Raw genomic sequence first — 20,150 nt, forward strand, 5'->3', positions numbered from 1 at the left:
CTTCCAAACAAAACCATTCTGTGATGATTCAATGAAGAACAGAACCAAAGGAAAGAAAGTTTTGGAAAGAATTTGTGCAATAAAGACGACTGAAACAAAATATTTCATAGGATTTGTGGCCTTATTTAGATTTTTATAAAAACTAAGAGGATAAGCTCAGAGGGTAAGCTCTTTATCAAATATAAATTAAGGTGACTTGATTATTGTGAATACATTCATCCCCATAAAGAGCGCATGGTATTTTCTCCAATTGAATTATGCCTGGCAGAGTAAGTACTAGAGCTGATGAGTGCGAGGTAGAAGCTGATACTAGATAAATAAACTTGGGTGGTATTTCAAATGTTGTGTTTATAAGTGAAGGTGACTTCCCATGAGAAAACATAGGCGGAAATTGTTTTGTCCTTGGTCTACAAAATTTGTGGAGAGGAAGTCTTTGAGGAAAGAGATGCATTAAGGAAATGATCCAGAAGGATGTGAATGCTGATGTTTGGGAAGCTGGAGGAGTCCAAGCAGAAGGACTTCAGGAGAGCCCAGCTGACAGTAGTTTTGTTATCTGAACAGTGTTTTCAACATTAAATTCAACCACAGATGGTTGAAGCTTCATTAGATTACTGATGTGAAATGGTGGGTTGCAGCTGATATCAGATTGGCCCTGTCCTAAGTTTGCAAATAAAATATAAATGCATTGTAACACAAACTAGCTAATGTAACTCTTGTCACCTTATTCCTCACCCTGTTTGGTAATATTTGTTGCTTTTTGAAGATAGGGCTTCTTCCATAGCTATAGTCAGCCTCCCTTTCTTTAAAAGTAGTTAAATTAATAGGTTAACTATTTAACCTGTCACATTATGCAGCTTCTCGAGTGTTTCAGAGCTATGGTGTTTGTCTTGCTTTAAAAAAATCTTACTTTAGCATTTCTCTGAGTCAAGTCAAAATGTGGTAAGTCATCTGTTTCGAACAAATTACATACTTCAATTAACATAAATGCCCTCTAAGTAAAAGAAAAATACATTGTTCCCGATATGCATCACTTTCCCAAGCATCTTCTTACTTTCAGAATCCTTTAAAAAGTGAAGTTTCCAAAAATAGCAGCTGATAATAGAGATGATATGTCATAGGAACAATAAGGTCTTAGCACAGACATGTATTAACAAAGGTGTTTCAGATATTGTCATACACAGCGCATGGCCATGCAGTTTAATTTGGGTAGTAATGATAAGAGTGTAAAATTAGTAATTATATCTATCCAGTTGGTCACGGCTGTCGTGTATTTGGGATCTTACAAAATGGACATCAAAGTAATTATCAAATAAACACTTCCAGTCGCTTCTCCTTACAAAAGTTCCATTAGATACAATGGAATTAATTCAACTACTTCTCAGACCTGCTATGTAATGATATAATGATGGTTTGAAAAAGAAGGCTGAGCTTGAAATATGAAAAAACATTAAAAAGTTCTGGCCGCTTCAGCTGGTTAAGTAGAAACTTTGGGAAGTGCAGATGAAGAGTTTTTTCTATGTATTTTGTGACTGTTAAATTGATCATAAGCTATTTGCGTACAGCTGGATCTGAGAGCAAAATAAGAAATAACATTGCTTACTTAGGATTTGACTGCTGAGTAGAAATATACAGACTTATTTGTGCAAACTGTATGTAGATGATGATTAAAAATATGAAAAGAGGGTAATGATCAGGGTGTGGCATCTTAAATGTGTAATACAAAAAATTTGTAATATGAAAAGAAAGTGAAAATTAAGAAACTTCAGTAGCTCAGCTTTTCAACTGAATGCCTCTTGAGTGGATTGAATGTTGTGTGTTGGGGTAAAATTGGAGTTGACTTGGTAAAGGGCAAGAGAATGTAGTGATTGTGAGACTCGGCTTCTTCATTTAGGTTTGAATTAAAAAAGGCAGAGAAGAATGTGGTTTGAGTTTTGAGATAGATAATGGCTGGATCTATATTGCTCACTACAACGAATCTGTCATTGGTAAAGAGTAGGCCTGCTTGGGAAGGGCCATCACTGTAGTAGTGAAAGATCATCTGCTGCCGAGTGAACACACATCATGATTACTTTTTTATCATGAACATGTCACTGACTCATTCTAATGTTACCTCCTGGTTTTCAATAACCTGTATTTCAACTGAAGTGGGAAAACTCTTCATATGACATCCTGATCAAGCACTTCTCATTTGGTGTGTGAGGTGAGGTAGGGTGGGACACGTGGGAGCACTTTTTGTGTGTGAGCGCTGAATCATTTGCAAGGAAGTACTGAGATATGTGTATTTAGAGAATGCCTTACGTCCAAGTGGAGCAGATGAAAAGTTAAGCAGCATGAGGATAATGGAGAGGATATTTTATTAATGTGAGGAAGAAAAGGAAATACTTCAAAATGCTCTTAAGTTCACTTTGGTTGGCTTTCCCTGCATCTTCTGGGTTTTGCCGTTTACGTTTGTTGTGGCTTAATATCTGTATGTTTATAAAAACAAAAAAGACAAAACCAACCAAAGAAAACCATACAGAAAATATCAGAGAATAAAACTATGTTTATTTCAACAGAACGCTGAAATTTCGGTATTTGAAGTGAACATCCGTTTTGTCGGTGGACTACTTTCAGCTTACTATCTTTCGGGAGAAGAGGTAAGATATTTCCGCATGGTTTGTCTGAAATATGTTCATCTACATAAATAGTTAACTTATAGTTTAATCATGTTATTTATCTGAATTAAACTCGTTTAGAACTTTGAAAATGGCTTGCACAGCAAAGACCTGTCCAATGCGTTGTTTGCATCTATTACTGTTTCTTTGTGTAAGTCTTAAAGCTGTTCATTCATGTAAGTGTTAAATGATTATTTTCCTTTCTGAGCTGAAAACATACCCAGTACATTCTTAGCAGGCTTTTGCTGGACTGTGTAATTATGGAGCTCCTGTGCTTTGGTAATGGTAGATTTGGTGCATTGGGTTCCTGCTTCACAAATTGGTTTTGAGATGTCCTTTAACTCCTACAACCTATAGTTCTGTTGGCCTTCCTGAAGCTGAAGCTTTAACTCACAGGGAAAAGTCATGATAAGAACAAAAAGATAACTGGTAAACCTATACATGTGGATGTCTTTAAAGTAATAATATCCCATTAATCTCTATTGCCTGTCATGGTTTCTGGAGAGGATGAAGAAGCAATTTCATCTAAGAGTTTTAACTAATGCAATTATTTCTGTAATATATTTGGATAAGGCTATACTAAAGTCACAGGTACTGTGATATTTTAGTATTTTAGCTTGGCACTTGGAAAGGCTTTAATCTTACTAGTTTAAATTTTTGTTCATGTGTCTGGATTATAGTAGTATTTTATTGTAGGATTAACACAAGTTAATACTCTTTAACAGTAAGTTGAATTTATCATTGGATTTCTTTAAATCCAAAGCAATTACTGGTGGAAAACCCACAAAACCCTGAAGATGTGTAATTTTCTTTCATATGCAAATTCCCAAATACTGTGTAAAGCTCTATTTTGAACCTGTCACTTTAACTTAAATTCTATGGTGTGCATGTTGTTTTTTGTAAAAATTTATCAATACGTTAAACCTGTCTTAGCAGGTACTACTGGTTCATGTGCCTGACAAAGCATTTGTAAGGAGACAGTGTTCCTCTTCTTAAGCAGACTTACCTGTTTATTTCTCATGGTCATGTCCTGAGTGTAGGTGGTATTGAAAAGACATTTATGTTTTAAAATATACAATTTTTCATAATTTTGGGGGGGAAAAACTGCACTTAGACCCACTTGAAATTCACACTTAAGAGTAATGAAAAAAATGAGAGGTTCTTGGTTGTTGGCCTCTTGATATTTACTAAATATTGGTTTACTTAATGTTTCATCTCTGACTCTTGAGGGAAATAGCTTGTCCACCTACAGTAACTCAGCAACCAGAAATAAGCATGTCTAAGGGTGCTAGAATTGAAAGCTTTTCCTTCTGCAGTTAAATAATTGTCTTTCACTGCAGATCTACTTGCAAACAGGGATGAACTTATCCTGTATAACCTATTGGTACATTTTAATTAATCAGTTCCGTCAGAAGCAGAGGATGCTTCTTGGCAGACCACGAGCTGGTAGAGCCATCACGTGAGCCTTTGTATCAAGTGGCAGTTGTCTGCCAAGAAATGCCTGAACCATTTGTCACTGGCACTGTTGATTTCATGTATATGTTGATGGTTTATATCTTGTGTCTGTTAACTTTCAATCAGGGCATACATTTTCTCCTAAGTAACACGTAGTCATTGCTTCTTAACTATCCCTATCAAGAGGCAGTTTTACCACCACCTCTTGATAGCAATACTGGTGTTCAAATAAAACTCTTGTATGTATGAAATGAGGAAACATATAAGGCAAAAGAAAGTGTTTCTTCTAAGTGGAACTCTTTGCAGCAGAATATTCATGATACCGGATGCTAATGTCCATTCTAAAAATGGGCAGACTCATTAAGGAAAGTAAAATGGGCTCCTAAACGCAAAGGTAACTTGTATGATTATGGAAATTCCTGAGCTCTTGCAGGCTGGGAAAGACACTGTCCATGCTTGCCACTGGTTTCCATACTCCTTGGTAGGTATCTGCTGTCCAAGACAGAATGATGTTCCTAAACTAACAGTTGTCCCAGTGGCTTAGAGAGTGCAACTCAGCATGCTCTGCCTTTGTCAGATTTGGGGAAACTTCATGCTATTTCTCCTAAATCCGAGACACTGAAGCAATAGCCAGCAGCTGCCTATGCTATTGCTCAGGATGCAGCCATGCTGAGGACAGAGCAACTGGGAGCAGGTTCTGCGTAGGTCTGTCCTTCACCAGTGCTGTTGACAGGTGTGGGGAGGACAGAGTGCTCCAGAGGCTGGGTGCCACCATGGAAAATATATCTAATCTCCATTAGTCCATTCTACTAGTGGGCATCATAGGGAGGTAGAACAGCCTGTATGCAGGCTGTCTGGGGGTTTAATCTTTCTCAGTTAAAAGCTCATTGAATTCTTTATCAGATTAACTATTTAAAAATCTTATATTTGCTGTGCTCACTTATCAATATCCTAATTAAAGCAAGCTATGTTTCAGTAAAAGGAGTGACAAGTAATTATTGTTTGTACTTCTGAATTACATTTCCATGGGTAATGATCCAAATCTGCAACGCATTGTATGTTCCGTAATCATTTGTAAGTCTAACTAATCATGATTAAAGAATATCCTATCATACTGAGTAGTTCCTAAAACATCCTGCTCACTTAATCGTTCATTTAGACAAAGGCACCAATGTGAATAATTCTAAAAATGAACAAATTGAATACTTTGCCTCTTGATAACTTTGTGTGGTGCTCACTTGCAAATAGAGCTATGAGATGCATTCTATTAAAATTCCTGCAATTCTACCTCACTAGAATTAATCTGAAATACCTAAAAGTGCTAAGAGTGTCATACACTGTCACAATGTTTTTAATTGCTATTTAAACCCAAGCTAGAACAAATTCCAAATATCAAACTTCATTTGTAAAATAGCTATAAATACCAGAGAACCTGATTTCGAGACAAGTAACTTTTTAAGGACTGCTGCTTTTTTTTTTTTTTTTCTTTTTTCTTTTTCTTTCTTAATCCCTCTCAGTAATTTTGCATGTGAATGCTTCCCTGGTATTCTTCCATGAGTCAGTGGCTGTAAGGGTTTATTAAAAATAAACCTGGCTCCTTTAAAGCACTGCTAGTATTGATTTGTTTGTATGAAAGCATCTGGAGTAGCCTGTAATGAGGTAAGTCTAACCTGTATGAATAGGACAGACTTTTTTGCAAACTTTCTTGATCATTTTGGTTAAATTAAACCTGAATTCATTAGTAGACATGCGATTCTTCTAAGCAACTTGGTATGCAACCTTCTTTGGTTGTTTACTGGAAAATAGTATGTCTAGTAAGAGAGACAGTTGTTTTACAACTGTTTTCCTGTCCTTACTAGTCCCATGTAAAATTGTGGTATACCATGGGTCAGGATTGTTGCAGCAACAACATGCCCTGTTCTGCAGACCCAGATAATGATTTTTTTCTCTTGCTTAATGCACACATCCAAATGTAGTCATATAAGGAGATAATTTGTTAACTTTTGGAAGAGGACAACATTGTATCCTCTAAGAGCAGCTAAGACCTTTCTTGGAATTCATGGAGATGACAAACATAATCTCAGAGCACTGTAATCTTCAGTGTTGGAAATAACTGTGATACCAGTGCTGAAAGCCATGGTGAGTGTATGGCACCGCTTCTGGAGACTATACAAGCCTAAATACTGATCTGACTAGCTCTTCTGGTCTGCTGATAACTGGTTCTTACAGGTACCGCTAAAGCTATGTAATAAGGGGAGTGTTTTACTTGAAAGCTGGTTCCACAGTCAGGAAATACATTGCATAGGCAGAAATGGAAGGAGCTTTTAATAATTGCTGTTTGTATGAGTAGCAAAAAAGTGAATCCAAAATGCTCTGAAGTGAATAAGGAGCACGTGAGTTTCGGATTCAGCTGGTAACTTCCCATATTCCTTTCAAGCTTTTCATTTTTTTGAATGGGATGAGTAATTTCCCCCCCTGAGTTAAAATATTTTGGATTCAGCAGCTGTTCTTCCCGCATAATATAACCTTCTCTTTTCTATGACTAAAGATAGTTATCTTCTCTGGAGGAAGATAAAATAATGTTGATAATGATGTTCATATTGCTATTTCTTTCCACGGCATGAAGCAGAAATGTAAGAGATTTTTATTCCTTTACTGTGGCAGTATATCCTGTTTGAAGGATCACAAAATTATCCTGATCAAGATTAAGGAGTAAAAAAACCCACAACCAAATGTTCTTCATGTTGGACTTGGAGTTTCATCTGCTAATCTCTACTAACTGTTAATTAGAAGTGAAAAAGAAGGAAGAGTGACATATCACCTGATTAATTTATATCTGCATCTAGAATAGGAATTACAGTGCCACTATTCAACCTCACTCCATGATCTTGGCCTCAAATCTGACGCCTAATCACTGCCCACTTAAAACAACCATCCATCAGTAATGGTGGTGCTGTCTTATTAATGAGAGGCAGACATGAAATAATGTAGATGCTACTGATCTAGAGCTGCCTTTGCCAGGCTGACCACAAAACATTGCTGTCTTCATATAGTGCTAAGACATTCTCCAGAATTTAGCTGTAGCTATTTTTAACTGGCTCTCCCTCTTTTGTAGAGCTCTCCCTTCACAGAGAACATTTACATTCCATAAATACAAAAAAATAGAATTCATTATTTAGCAACTTTGAATAGTAGGAGGATGAAGTTTGTCACCTGTACAAAAGTATTTGCCCATTTCTGCAAATCAGGAATGTAAGTTCTAGTATAGATGCCTTGGGGATCTTATCTCACCAGTGTGAGAATTGACCGCACGTTTTATCTCCCACTTCCTTTCACTTGACACTAATTAACAAGAGGGCTTTTCCTTTTATGTCTTGGAAGCTTGGTTTCTAATGCTGTTTGAAACTCCAGGCATCAGCTTGATCACTTTTGTTTGAATGTCACTTAACTCCCCCTTACGCATCTTCACAGACTGGCAGTACCATTCCCTGTTTTGTAGAAACTAGTAGACTGCAATTGCCTGTATTTTTCTGCAGCCCTGTTTTCAGATTTGTGTCCTGTTTGCCACCTACCATCCATCTGCTGCCACTTTCAGTGATACATCAGTATTGAGTGGTGTCATGTTTTAGTTCCTTTAGAGCTCTGAAATGATCTTGGTGATTTGTTTCATTTTTATTGACTTACAATTTTTTTTAAAACTTCTGTGTCTGATACAGTTCTGGAGCCATTTGGCTTGGAAGGGCCCTCAAGAGGTCATCCAGTCCAGCCTCAGTTGTGGGGCAGTGCTTGTCCTTTCGAGAATCTCCTTTCAAGGGTACCTGCCTAGGCTCTTCAAGACTGAGCACTGGAGAAAACTTCGCTTTCCTACAATGTCTTTGTTTTTTGCACTGTGCTCTTTCAGAGACATCTCTTAATTGTTCTTCCTGGCTCTCTAGCAGACCTCATCTTCCTCTTTTTTTGTTCTTTAACTCTAAAAAATTTTTCTTCAAAAATTACTTTTAGTCTGACTTAATAGTTTTTCATTTAACTTCTCAGACATTATCACTTTCTGTATTCCATAATTAGGCTTAATATACCTTTGCTTTTAATTACCTTCTTTACAGTCACACCAGAATAATGTAGAAGTCATCTGAGCCTTTTGATTTGAGCATCTTGTGACTCTGAACCTCATCTTTTATCCTCCATGTCATCTCCAAACATTTTAGCCACTTGGCTGTTCCTTTCAACTTCATTTCAGCTAGTCTTCTTGTTCTTAAAACATTACCAAAGTGAACCTTTTGTTTATAACAGGATGTTGAATTGGAGACCCTGTTAGATGGTAATATGTCAAACTAAGTCAAGAACTACTTTGTCTTTCGTAAACCCAGAGTTTCTGCAAGAAGCTGTCATTACAGTGTTTAAAAGCATGGTTTATATCCACTGTGATGTAGCACTTAACAGCCTGCTCAGTGACAGAGAAAGATTTAAAATCTCCTGTTTCCCACAATCACAGTCTGTAATCTCCATTAGTATTTCAGCCTCTTCACCACCCTTAATATATCTATTGCTGTTCTCTTTCTGTGCTAGCTGCATCAAAAGGTACTACAGAACCCCTGTGGATTCACATTCTGTAGATAACCTTGACTCCTAAGATCTTCTTTGATGTAGACTGCTGCTGCTGTTCCAAGCAGACTGCCCTTCAGTCTTCTGTTTCTGTCTCTTAAGTTCCTGCAGTGCAACTGTACTGTCCATGCTGATGAAACCCATCTCTGTTAAGTAGGTTCCTTATACTCCAAAAGCTTCCTCATTCCTGATACTTCTGTTCCCCTTCTCCCAATGCTGCTTGCTTGGCTGCTCTGTGCAACTCTGCCTCTCAGGCTGGCCCCACACATAATGCTGAGAAAGCTTCCAAGAATGGTAACAGAGATGCTGATTTTCAGTCTTGCACTTAATTCACATTTTGCTTCTTGGTTTTCCTTCTCTGCTTTGGAGTTACCAATACCACGGCTAGGAACTCCTACTCGGCTCTAAGTACCTAAAGCCTTGTGGAGGTTCTGCCACCTGAGCACCAGGCATGCAATCAACTGCCATCACCAATAATTTTTGTGCTTCATAATAAAGATCCTCAGGCTACTCTACTAATGTATAGTGAAAATAGTGGCAATTTACATTAATTCAGTGAATTGCTGTCTGCTGGAGTTCAGCAGTAGGTTTGTTTCTCTTTCAGATGTCTGTCATCAGCATGAATATCCACAGTGGGGGGACAGAACAGCTATGGTGACAGCCTGCTGCAGCTGCCATAACTAAGCCTGCTATGAAACCAGGGGCCAGAGCCATGATTTGGGTCTGAGAAACATGAGTTTAGAACTCGGACCTGTACATAACCACTTTCTTCACTTTTAGTGGTTTCGCTTTTGCATAACTGAAAGGAGTTTGTTTGTTTAGGGATTTTTTTCAAAACTACAAAAAATATTGTTTATCCATGGAAAACTTAACTTGGCATGTTTTTGCATTCGTGCGTTGACGTCAGAAATAACTAACCACCAAGCTTTATTGCTCATTACATTAATTTTAACAAAAATCCTTGCTCACCTCCAGACTGCTATAGTCTGATGCTAAAGCTGGTAAATTGTTAGAAAGGAGAATGGATGATAATGAGAGCTCATTAATATCTGATTGCGATTGTACCAGCTGGTGTGTTTGACATGAGCTCGTGAGCTATACTATTAAGTAGAATTCAAGCAGCTGAGAGGGATCTGGTTTGTTTGTTCTGAGGATTTGGCTCTCAACCAACTCCGGCCGTTTCACTTGATTGTGGTTCTACAGAACAGTTGGAGAGGGCATGTCTACCAGAAGTTAGACTAGTTGTGGGTGCTTTCCTTTTGAGCAGCAGCTCTAGGTAGACCTGAAAGAAGAATTCTGTGCATGTGGGTTAATAAACTGTACAGAAGAAATTATATGCTATTGACTGTCTGTCCAGAGTCACCATGTGTCTGCAAAGGAATTCAGTCTCCAAGATATTTCATTTGTCTCGCTATTCAGTTCTGTCATTTTGCAGCACTAAATGCAATTGCAATGATAATGCAGAATAAAAGAGTAAAACCATACTGCCTGAAGAGTTAGTGGGATTGTCCTGTTGCAAACTTAATAGGAAATGTACAAAGTATGGTTAAATAGAGGGTTCTGTGGAGCTGTTTGTGAGCAGTGTTGAGATTGTTGCAAATATACTACCCATATCTAAAGAATAATCCTTATGTATAATTTTGCAGATGAGAATTTGACTTATTTCTGCAAATGAAAGCAACATAAAAATGTCTTGGTTAGTGCTGACAGTGGGAATAGATAAGCATTAATTTACCCTCCTTTTATTCTACGCTGCATAAAATATTTGGGAAAGCATATTCTCTCTGTGGATGTCTTATAAAGGTTCATATAGGTGATAAGTGATAAATGTTACTGAATCATTGTACTGGTTTTGTTTGGTGGGTTTTTTTTGTTTGTTTGTTTGTTTTAAAGTGCAGGCAAAAGTAATGTGCACCTGCATTTTACTCTGGGCATGGAGTAACTCATCATCTCAATCTTTCACAATGGTAAACTAGTTTATAAGATTCCATTTTATGCATTGTCTCTATAAACCGAGTCTGATCCAGAGGTTATTTTTGATTAAGCTGGTAGTTAAGTAGATGGTAATGTCTTCTTGTTACTAGCTTAGAGAAGATAAAAGCACAAACCATCCGGTAGAGGATTCCTGTATTTTTCATTCTGCTGGCAACTACTAAGGTACCTAAATCAAACTTTAGCAAAGAATCCTTCTGCTTTTGTATCTCTTTGCAAAATTTAAATTACTTCTATTAAAGAGTATGTATGCATTGATTAATTCTAAGTATTTGAAATACAAATCAAGTGAATGGAAGTTTATGATGAAATCAGGAAAGTTCCTTGTCCAATTTGCCATTTGAAGGATGAGACTAGAGATACGTTACAAACCACTATTTTGTGCTGTGTAAAAGTCCTGCTGCTTCAAGGTAACTGAAAATCATGGAGAAATTTGAATGCCTGAAATCAGAAGCAGACATCACTGCTGTTCTTGTGTGACCTTCATGCCTCCAGTAGCACGTACCGATAATGGTATCTTTGCTGCAGAAGAAACATATCCTTTTAGTCTCCTTTGGATTTAGCAGTACTTCTTGCTCAGCAGATCAAATCTGAAACAGATGCAAACGAGGTTCAATGGTTTTAAGCTAGCATGAACTCGTGGGATCAGTTTATGGAGAGTGCTAATTGCCCTGTATATTTTTTTGGCAGGATCTATTGCTTGTGCTTTTCAAACAACAGAAATCTTGAAAGATTTGAAAGGAAATATGGGGGAGCTTTTTCTTGGTCTTTCGGAAATTGCAGGAATCCACATGCTATTTGCATGCCATTTGTTTGTAAAATTGCAACAGTTGAATAATGTTGATAAATGTTGTGGTTGATAAATGAGCACAGTTCCTGACTCTCCTGTGCCAAAAGCTTGCCTTGGCCATATGCAGTCTGTATTTGCACCCTATGCGCAAATGATTGAGAAGGAATTTGGAAATGATGTTCACATGAAAAATCCTGTGCCACTTCCAGCACAATGGATGCCAAGGGAAATTTGAGGTTTTGGCAGGTGAGTGTCCCTATACAGAGCTGTCATGAAGCATTTGAAAGACAAATCTTTGTTTTCCTCAAATCAGTGAATGTAAGGGCTCACTTTGCACAGGGCTATATTCACAGAAATGGGCAAACCATCTTAGAGACCTTACAGCACCTTCCAGTACCTAAAGGGGCCTACAAGAAAGCTGGATGGGGATTTTTTACAAAGGAATGTAGTGATAGGACAGGGAGTAATGGGTTTAAATTGAAAGTGGGGAGGTTTAGAGTGGATATCAGGAAGAAATTCTTCACAGAGAGGGTGGTGAGGCACTGGAAGAGGTTGCCCAGAGAAGCTGTGGATGCCCCATCCCTGGAAGTCTTCAAGGCCAGGCTGGATGAGGCTTTGAGCAACCTGGTCTAGTGGAAGGTGTCCCTGCCCATGGCAGGGGGGTTGGAACTAGATATTCTTTAAGGTCCCTTCCAACCCAAACCATTCTGTGAATCTATGACACTCCAAACTTTTCTCAAGCCAAAGATTTAAGAGTATGAACAAAATCACTTCCATGAAGATTTGAAAGGTGAAAAATTGTACTGTGGAGTACCACTGTTTCATATAAATCTTACTTGCTTCCCTCAACAAAAAATAGTTTAGAATGTATTTAAACAGCAGATGCAGTTTCTTAGCTCGCTATTTACACTGCAAGTCTATTGTCAACAAGTATTATACTTTTGTATTCCCACAGGTGTTAGCTGGTCGGCTGTCTTAGTGTTTAATTTTCTAGTAAAGCGTAAGAGAGGTCAGGAGGTGGTAAGATATTCTGAAGGACTTGGATTTTGTTTGATGTGTTCAGCTCTGATATTCTTCACCAACACCTTTGATTGCTTACATTAACCTACCTGACCTTGATAACTCCATCAAATAGTAGCTAATTAAGACAGTGCAGTATGACGGGATTCTTGTAATTCAGCCCCATGAAGTCTCAAGCTTATTTTAACATACAAAAAAAAGACCTTGTGTAAACTGACAAAAATCTAAAGCAAACAAGGAAGATCATTCCTGCAGCAGTGCTACTGGAGTAGGGTCAACCTTCTATTGACAGAAAACAATCTTCCTTCTGGCATCAAAGATCATATCTGTTGTTTCATATGATTCAGATGCATTGAACTACCGAAGAGGCTTTGGAACTAGTTAATCTGAAGAACTAGATGTGTCTGGTTTGTTTCTTTTCTTCAGCCTTCAGGCAGTCATCTTCTTTTGCAGGCTAAGCAAAATAACCACACTAGTTGTTTTGGAAGGTGGTTCAGTCGTGTTGTCCCCTGGGGGCCAAGTTGTCCTTAATTTTTGCAAGCATGACTATTTAATTTTACAGTCCAGTAGATCCTCAGGATCATCATGTGAAAAGGATGTGCTGTGAACTTCATTCTCTTCTATTTTTCTTTGAAAACTCTCTTTTATTTTCTTCAACAGCTGCAGAACAAAGTCAGCAGCTCACAATGCCATTTCTTAAAGGATGCTATTTTCCCCAACTTGTTCTTAAAAACACTATTCATGGTATACAGACAATTTCAATCTTTTTCCTTTTATCATGCAAAACCAGTGAATAACTCAAACCTTCTCATCATCATTTGCTGTTTGTAGGGGTATCTCTTACAAACATCCTTCAGTCTGTGCTTGGTCTTTTCTCTCCAGAGCTGCTTTTATTTCCATTTATATTCTGGAGGGAAGAACAACTAATCTTCCTGATTCCAGGCAAGATCAATAACTGCTGAGATGCTCTGGGCAAACATTGCCACACTGCTGCAGGAGGCTATGGGGTGGTCTGCGCAAACTTATTCCAGTGTTAAATGCCATTAGCCTTTCTGATTTGCTTGCAGGTTGTGTGTTAAGTTAATATGGTTATTAACTGACCCAGGGCCAAAAGTAAAGACTTACTGAGAAAGCAAGAACAAATCCGTGCTCAACCAATTTTTTCTGGATGGACTGTGACATTTGGTGATAGAAGTAATGAGTGTAGCTGGTGCTAAGATGCCCCTTTTCTGAATAATACTTTTTAAATACCTAATTCCAACTTGAAATTACAGTTAAGGTATTGTAGTGTTTTAATTTACCTACTATCAAATATAAAAATAATTTAGTGAAACCTGCTAAGTATTCTCTTCAGGGACAGCTATGCGAGGTGTTCAGTCAAACAGTAAAATAAAACACTAAAGCCATGTCATGAGTTTTGGTAAAAATGGAGAGAGTTTACATAACTGTCTTTTCTTTTTTTTTTTTTTTTTTTTTTTACCCCTTGCTTCAAGTCGGGGGATGGAAAGCAATTTAGTGATACCTATACATGCTTATAGGCATACTTGAAACCTTTATGAATACTTCTAACCATTATTTCCTCCAAATACACACTGCATTAAAAAATAACATTAATCTTTGGAGAAAACGTCTTCTTATGGCTGTTCAGTTATAGAAATGATTTTGAGGTTTAACTGTAAAAAAGTTTTAACTGCAAGGAAATCAGAGAAGCAGTTGAATTGCTCATGAATTTATGACTTGCTGGCAGCACTGCTTTTCAGTCAGGGCACTTGTTTCTGCCTCTTAAGAATTGGAAATGTCTGCTTGCCTCCTTATATTTTAGTCACTTTAGTTTTATGGCTTGTCCAGTAAGAGAAATAGTCTTACAGTAAACAGAAAGGAATTGAATTAGTCTGCCTGATGATTTAACTTAGAACATAAAAGCAGCTTCTTAAATCATAGTTGTTCTCTCTCAAAGCCTCCTGTTTGGCTTGCATAGAAAGAACTACGACAGAGTTCACATTTCTTACATTTAATTTAAGGAAAATACACAAGCACTTTATTTAGGCTTGTTTTGGATGTACCCATTATTCATCAGACAACTCAGTGACTATTGTCTTTCAGAGAAATGTCAACAAGAAGAAAGCAAGCACTGGGTTAGGAAACCATCATCTTTTTCTGCTATACAAAGAAGTTTTATCTTGTTAGATTACTTGCATAAAGCCAGCTAGATGATGTGCCAGAGGTCCATTAGACAAAAGAATCTGCATTTTAACATGCTCCCCTGAAAAATTACTTCTTATGAATGCATCATCAGTGCAACTGCTCCTGTTACAAAACTCACCTAAGCTAAGCTGTTTGCACAGTTGAAAATCCAAGCCAAACTTACCCAAATGGCAACTTCTACATCCCATTGTTTTTAATGGAACTTACCAAAACAAATGAAAGTAGTAGTTTCTAAGGTGGTAGTGGCTGTGACCGTTATCAGTATTTACTTGTAATCTGAGAAACCACTGAAACATTAGGGCTAAAACAGATAAAACTTGGTTCCTTTACCATATATATAAGTGAAACAGAAAGAGTCTGTAGCTCCTGCTGGTAGAGAAAGATGAATGAGAGATTTTTATGATCAAACGGCTTGTTACTAAGTGACCCATGCTGTAAATCTGACAGTGGCAGTCGGCACTGTCTTTGTACTTTTGGTCATTTTATTTTTTAAGATATTTATGATGTTTGCATTATCTGAGATCACAAAATCTGGAAGTTCCTGTGTCAGCTTCAATCATAGTGTAAGGATTAAAAGAAGCGTTTTACTGTTTAAACATGGGGCAGCCTTAATATACAACATTAATTTTCAGTGAATACAGATTATATTTGATATACGCTTAAAGATTAGAAGTAACACTCTAAAAGAGTAGGTTTTAATTTCTTCCTGTATCCATGAACGTATCAAATGAATGGTCAGTGGAATTGTCCATGTGTGAAGAGGAACAGGGGATCTCTGGTAAAGAACATTACAGTAAGCTTTAATGCAAATGAGACTCCTTAAGCTTTTTCACTTTAATGAAGACTGTGTAAAACCTGGAACTCTGTAATTCTGTGCCCAACTTCATTAATTGGTTTTCAAACTTTGGTATTCAAACTTAACAGTTTGGATTCTCTTCCTGCTTTGTTCCTTGCCCCAATCCTTTTGTCACCTGCGTTGCATGTAGTTCGCTAGTTATTAATTGTTCTTACTGTTATTATTAGTTTACTGCTTGCTTGTTTCTAAAGCAAGCCACTATACAAGAGGGGACTCTTGTTGATAAATAGTTTGTTCCAGTGTCTGCTGAAGTTATAGCTTGCACAAAAGTCACTTAGGACTATACTATGACACTGCCCTGTACATGTCCTAATGCTGTGTCACAGTATATGATATATGTCTAACATTTATATATAACTTTCAGCAGAAAAAGAAGCACAGGCGGTTCCCTCTGAAGATCAGGAAATACGTTTTTACTGTGAGAGTGATCAAGTACTGCACAGGTTACCCAGAGAGATGGTGGAGTCTCCACCCTTGGAGATTATTCAAAAGCCATCTGGACACAGTGCTGGGCAACTGGCTCTAGGTGGCCCTGCTTGAGCAGGGAGGGGTTGGACTAGGAGATCCCGAGGGGTCCCTTCCAACCTCAACCATTCTGTGATTATGTGAACTTTCACTCACAGCTTCATGCAAACACAGCCCCTTGGCTATCTGGAGCACTTAGCATGAAAATCACAGGGAAAAGGAAAACTTTCCTTTCTTAGAGCCACAGCACTACCACTGCAGACCCATGGCAATTGCTCTACAGCAATAGGAATAACTCCAGAAGGAACAAACCCTGACCTGGCTGGAGAACTACTCTGTTGCTACCTAGTCTGAGGAGATTTTCAATATAAATTTTAACCATTTGAGGTATGGCCTCTGAGTGGTATAAATACTCAACTTAAAATACCTGTGGTGGTGTTGGATTGAGACTATATCATGATTCAGGAAGACACTCATTTTGAGGGGGACCAGAGCAAAGAGGCAAAGTAGGTTGTGGGGTTTTTTTTCTGTGGGCTCAGTGAGCCAACTGGGTTTGCTCTGCAGGTATGCATTTGCTAGTGGTTGGTTCAGGGAAAATGGCAGAATGTGGAAGATCCTGAGCCTTGGACTCTCTTGTCCAAGGATCCTTTTGATTCCAACTGTTGAGAGTCATTTCATTAAGCTATTATTCTGATGTTGGAGTGAAATAGTAAAGTGAGTAAATGAAGTTAGAAAAAAATGAGTAGAAGAACAATTAAAGTAGGCATACTTGGTATCCTGTTCATGTTCTACTTTTATATTTGACAAGCATCATTTAAAACTCTTTCCATTAATAGCTGGAACAAACTTACAAGTATCACATAACACTGGCTAAAACAAACAGCTTTCCATTTGCTGTTGAGTTAACAGTAAAAAGCAAATAGAATATCCTTTACATCCGCAGAGTGATTTTAGCCTTTTCTGTGCCTCCCGCTGTGGTCTAGGAGCGTACTTCAGAGTGAGGGCATTGCTCTGAATCACCTAATGGTGTCGGAATTAAAAGATACAGTCGAATTTACAAGGAATGAATCTTCTGTTAGCACTTTATGCTACATTAAGGATGTAATTATTGATTCACCATGCAAAGTTTATAGGATCCTCCACCCCACCCCCTGCTTTCACACAGATGGTGTGGCAAATCACCTCTCAATGGTCACCTGCTTGAAAGGAGAGTTTCATATGCAAAATGCTAGTCTTTGTTTAGATATGATAGCTTGCAAGTTGTAAAATGAGGCAGCTATTTAAATTTGTTGTTACAGCACTTGGGCTGGGTACACAAGATTAAATAAAAAGAAAATTAGGAAGCAGATGCTTCTGGCTTAACAGAGGAATTGTGCTAAAAGATACTCCTGCTTGAGAGTTTCATATGCAAAATGCTATCTTTGTTTAGATATGATAGCTTGCAAGTTGTAAAATGAGGCAGCTATTTAAATTTGTTGTTACAGCACTTGGGCTGGGTACACAAGATTAAATAAAAAGAAAATTAGGAAGCAGATGCTTCTGGCTTAACAGAGGAATTGTGCTAAAAGATACTCTTCGTTACTGGTGGATATGAGTAATTTTACTAAGGCAGCTGTTTCCTTAATCAGGAAAAAAACAAACCTCTAAGATGACATCCAGATGTTTTCTGTATTGCTTCACAAAGTAATGAGTTTCTTTTGTATACGCCATATTTTTAATTCCATTTGTATTTACTTATATCTGATGCATTTTCAACTACCTGTATCCTCTTCCTTAACTGCACGAGACCTGCGCTCTAAACACACGACACGTTTTTTGCTCTTGACATCCTTGCTTGGTGGTAGTCTATGAGTTGCTGCTACGGCTGACAGTGTCTCTCACCAGCATCCATGCAGTTGAATATCGGACTTCTGCAGGTTTGATGGGGGTTTGTTTTGTTGAGGTCTTGGTAAGGAGTTTTTTAGTGATAGTGTCTGTTGATCCTTCAGTTCTGCCGTTGTGTTGTGCCTCTTGCAGTGCTGCCTGTCATTCAGAACGGGATATACGATAGCGTTAATACATACAGAGTGGGTTAATATCCTGATCCAGTTATATATGTGGATATTGGGTAAAACCAGAGATTTAAAACTTGACAAGCTCTTAGGTGTGGGCGCAGTCCTCCCTCACAGCCTGCTGTCAGTCTCAGTGCCTGCTAGCTTGCCATCTGCCCTTGCGAGAAACACAGGCGTTATTTGACTGGAGACCTGGGATTCCAGCCCTTCCGGTGCTGACAGGACTCAAGACTGGCATCCCAAATCTTTGACACTGATTTACTGACACTGAGCTGTTTCATAATTTATTTATTTGGGGTGGTGTGGGATTTCAGAATCTTAAGAGTTGAGCGCAGCTTTCGTAGGCGTGAGTCTTGTTACCTGCGGCTTGGGCCTCGGGAGCCAGCTGCCAGCATGCAGTTGATCTGCACATATGCTGCAAATCCAACCTGTTATTCCTTCTGCTGCTGTGTGTCTGCCCTGAGTTTGGGGTGAGGAATTCTCAAAGGTTTTTATACCCAACAAATTCTTATTACAGGCAATCGTTAAAGTTTGTTTGCTACATTCATCGCCACCTTTTCTTGAATTATCACAACAGAGATATTAAATGGTCAGTTCATGAGCTTTCCAGGTGCTAATGGGTTGTAGCTAAGCTTTTAATTGTGCAAGTATACATAAGCTTTTAAAAAACTAATGCTTTCTTGACATTAGTAGATAAATTAGCAGTTACTTTTTCTCTTGTGGTCTAAAAGTTCTTCCTGTTAAATAGTTCTTGGAGTTTATGTCTATGTAAGCGATCTTAAATACACATGAATAGCACAAAAGGAAGTAAGTAAATATAACCGGAACAAACTTTTCCTTTATGATTTTTTAGTTCTGCAGTTATTTAACAGTTCCTTCATTCTAATTTCGAAGTGCAGGTCAACTGCATGTAAGTTACTGTGCATTAATGTTTTTTGGTTCATGCCTTGCCTTCTTTCTCCCAGTTTGTACCATTTATTACTGGCCTTCCTAAAGTAAGATTTTCAAGCACAGCATATCTACTTAGAAATTCTTTAGTTAAATAACAACTGAAGTAATTACATGTGTTTGCTGCTGATGATAACTTGAGGGGTTTTGTGCTTGTTGCTATGTACATTTGGATTAAATCTGAAAATCTCTCACTAATCCAGTTACTTCCATTTGATTAGGTTCTCTACAGTCTTTTTTCTATGGAGGGGACTCTTCATGGTACTGTGTGACTTCTTTGGTACAGTAATCAGCTAGGAAAGAAAATTAATTTTCTTGCCATCAGTGAAACCATAGCAAAAGGTCTATTTTTATTTTTTCAAAAATGTAATCTTATTTTTGTAATAAGCATCTTTTTAAAGTGGATTTGCTTCTGCGAGCTGGTGACCAGCATACTGGAGTGTTCTGGAAAGTACAAATCTAAAAGCTTACCCGTGCTTGTTATTTCCTCAAGTTGTGAAAAAGACTGCTGTAGTAGTTTGCAGGTGAGATAAGAGCTGTTGCTCACAGATACCACAAGCTGCCTGAATCTCTCCACTAAGGTTATTTGCATACTTCTGCAGTCGCAGTTTCCAAAAGTGGGAAACTTACGTGCACCTTCCTGAATCGCCACGTCATCTTGAGTGCCAGGAGCTTTCGCAGGGCTTGAGCACTCTGATGCCTGCTGCTCTCACAGATGAGTCAGTACGGGAATCCAAAGCTTGTATTTGAAGGTCTTGTTATAAATACTACCCTGTGGCAGTTTCAGCCTTAGATTGGGACAGAAAGTCCCCTTTTACTACAAGATCTAGATTTTCCAGGCTCTCTCCACTGAAAACCATTTGTCTTTGAACACATCCCAAGCCCAGCACTGTATGCAGGTAGATCCTGAGCAGGTTTGTGGGGATGGCTGCAGAGTGTGTTTAAATGAATCACTCCTCCTGCTTTATACAGCTGTGATCTTGTTTGTATGTGTGAGGGAGAGAGTTGTATGAAAACTAGCACTGTTCTGAGAATTTTAATGAGAGGGGAGCATCTGAGATTATTTACCGAACTAAGGGTTGGTTTTTGGTGGTTTTGGTTCCGCCCCCCCC

General features: G+C 38.2%; 1 long non-coding RNA gene across 1 annotated transcript in view; it reads left to right on the forward strand.

Moving 5' to 3' along the window:
• Positions 1–2,530: 2,530 nt before the first annotated feature.
• The window catches only part of LOC104511910, a 59,778-nt gene continuing 42,158 nt past the window's right edge, over positions 2,531–20,150 (forward strand). Inside the window, exon 1 of the long non-coding RNA XR_727916.1 lies at positions 2,531–2,636. This is a non-coding gene — a long non-coding RNA (uncharacterized LOC104511910). The remainder of the gene's footprint in view (positions 2,637–20,150) is intronic.

Source organism: Eurypyga helias, unplaced genomic scaffold (assembly GCF_000690775.1).
Source record: "Eurypyga helias isolate BGI_N326 unplaced genomic scaffold, ASM69077v1 scaffold4367, whole genome shotgun sequence".
NCBI lineage: Eukaryota > Metazoa > Chordata > Aves > Eurypygiformes > Eurypygidae > Eurypyga > Eurypyga helias.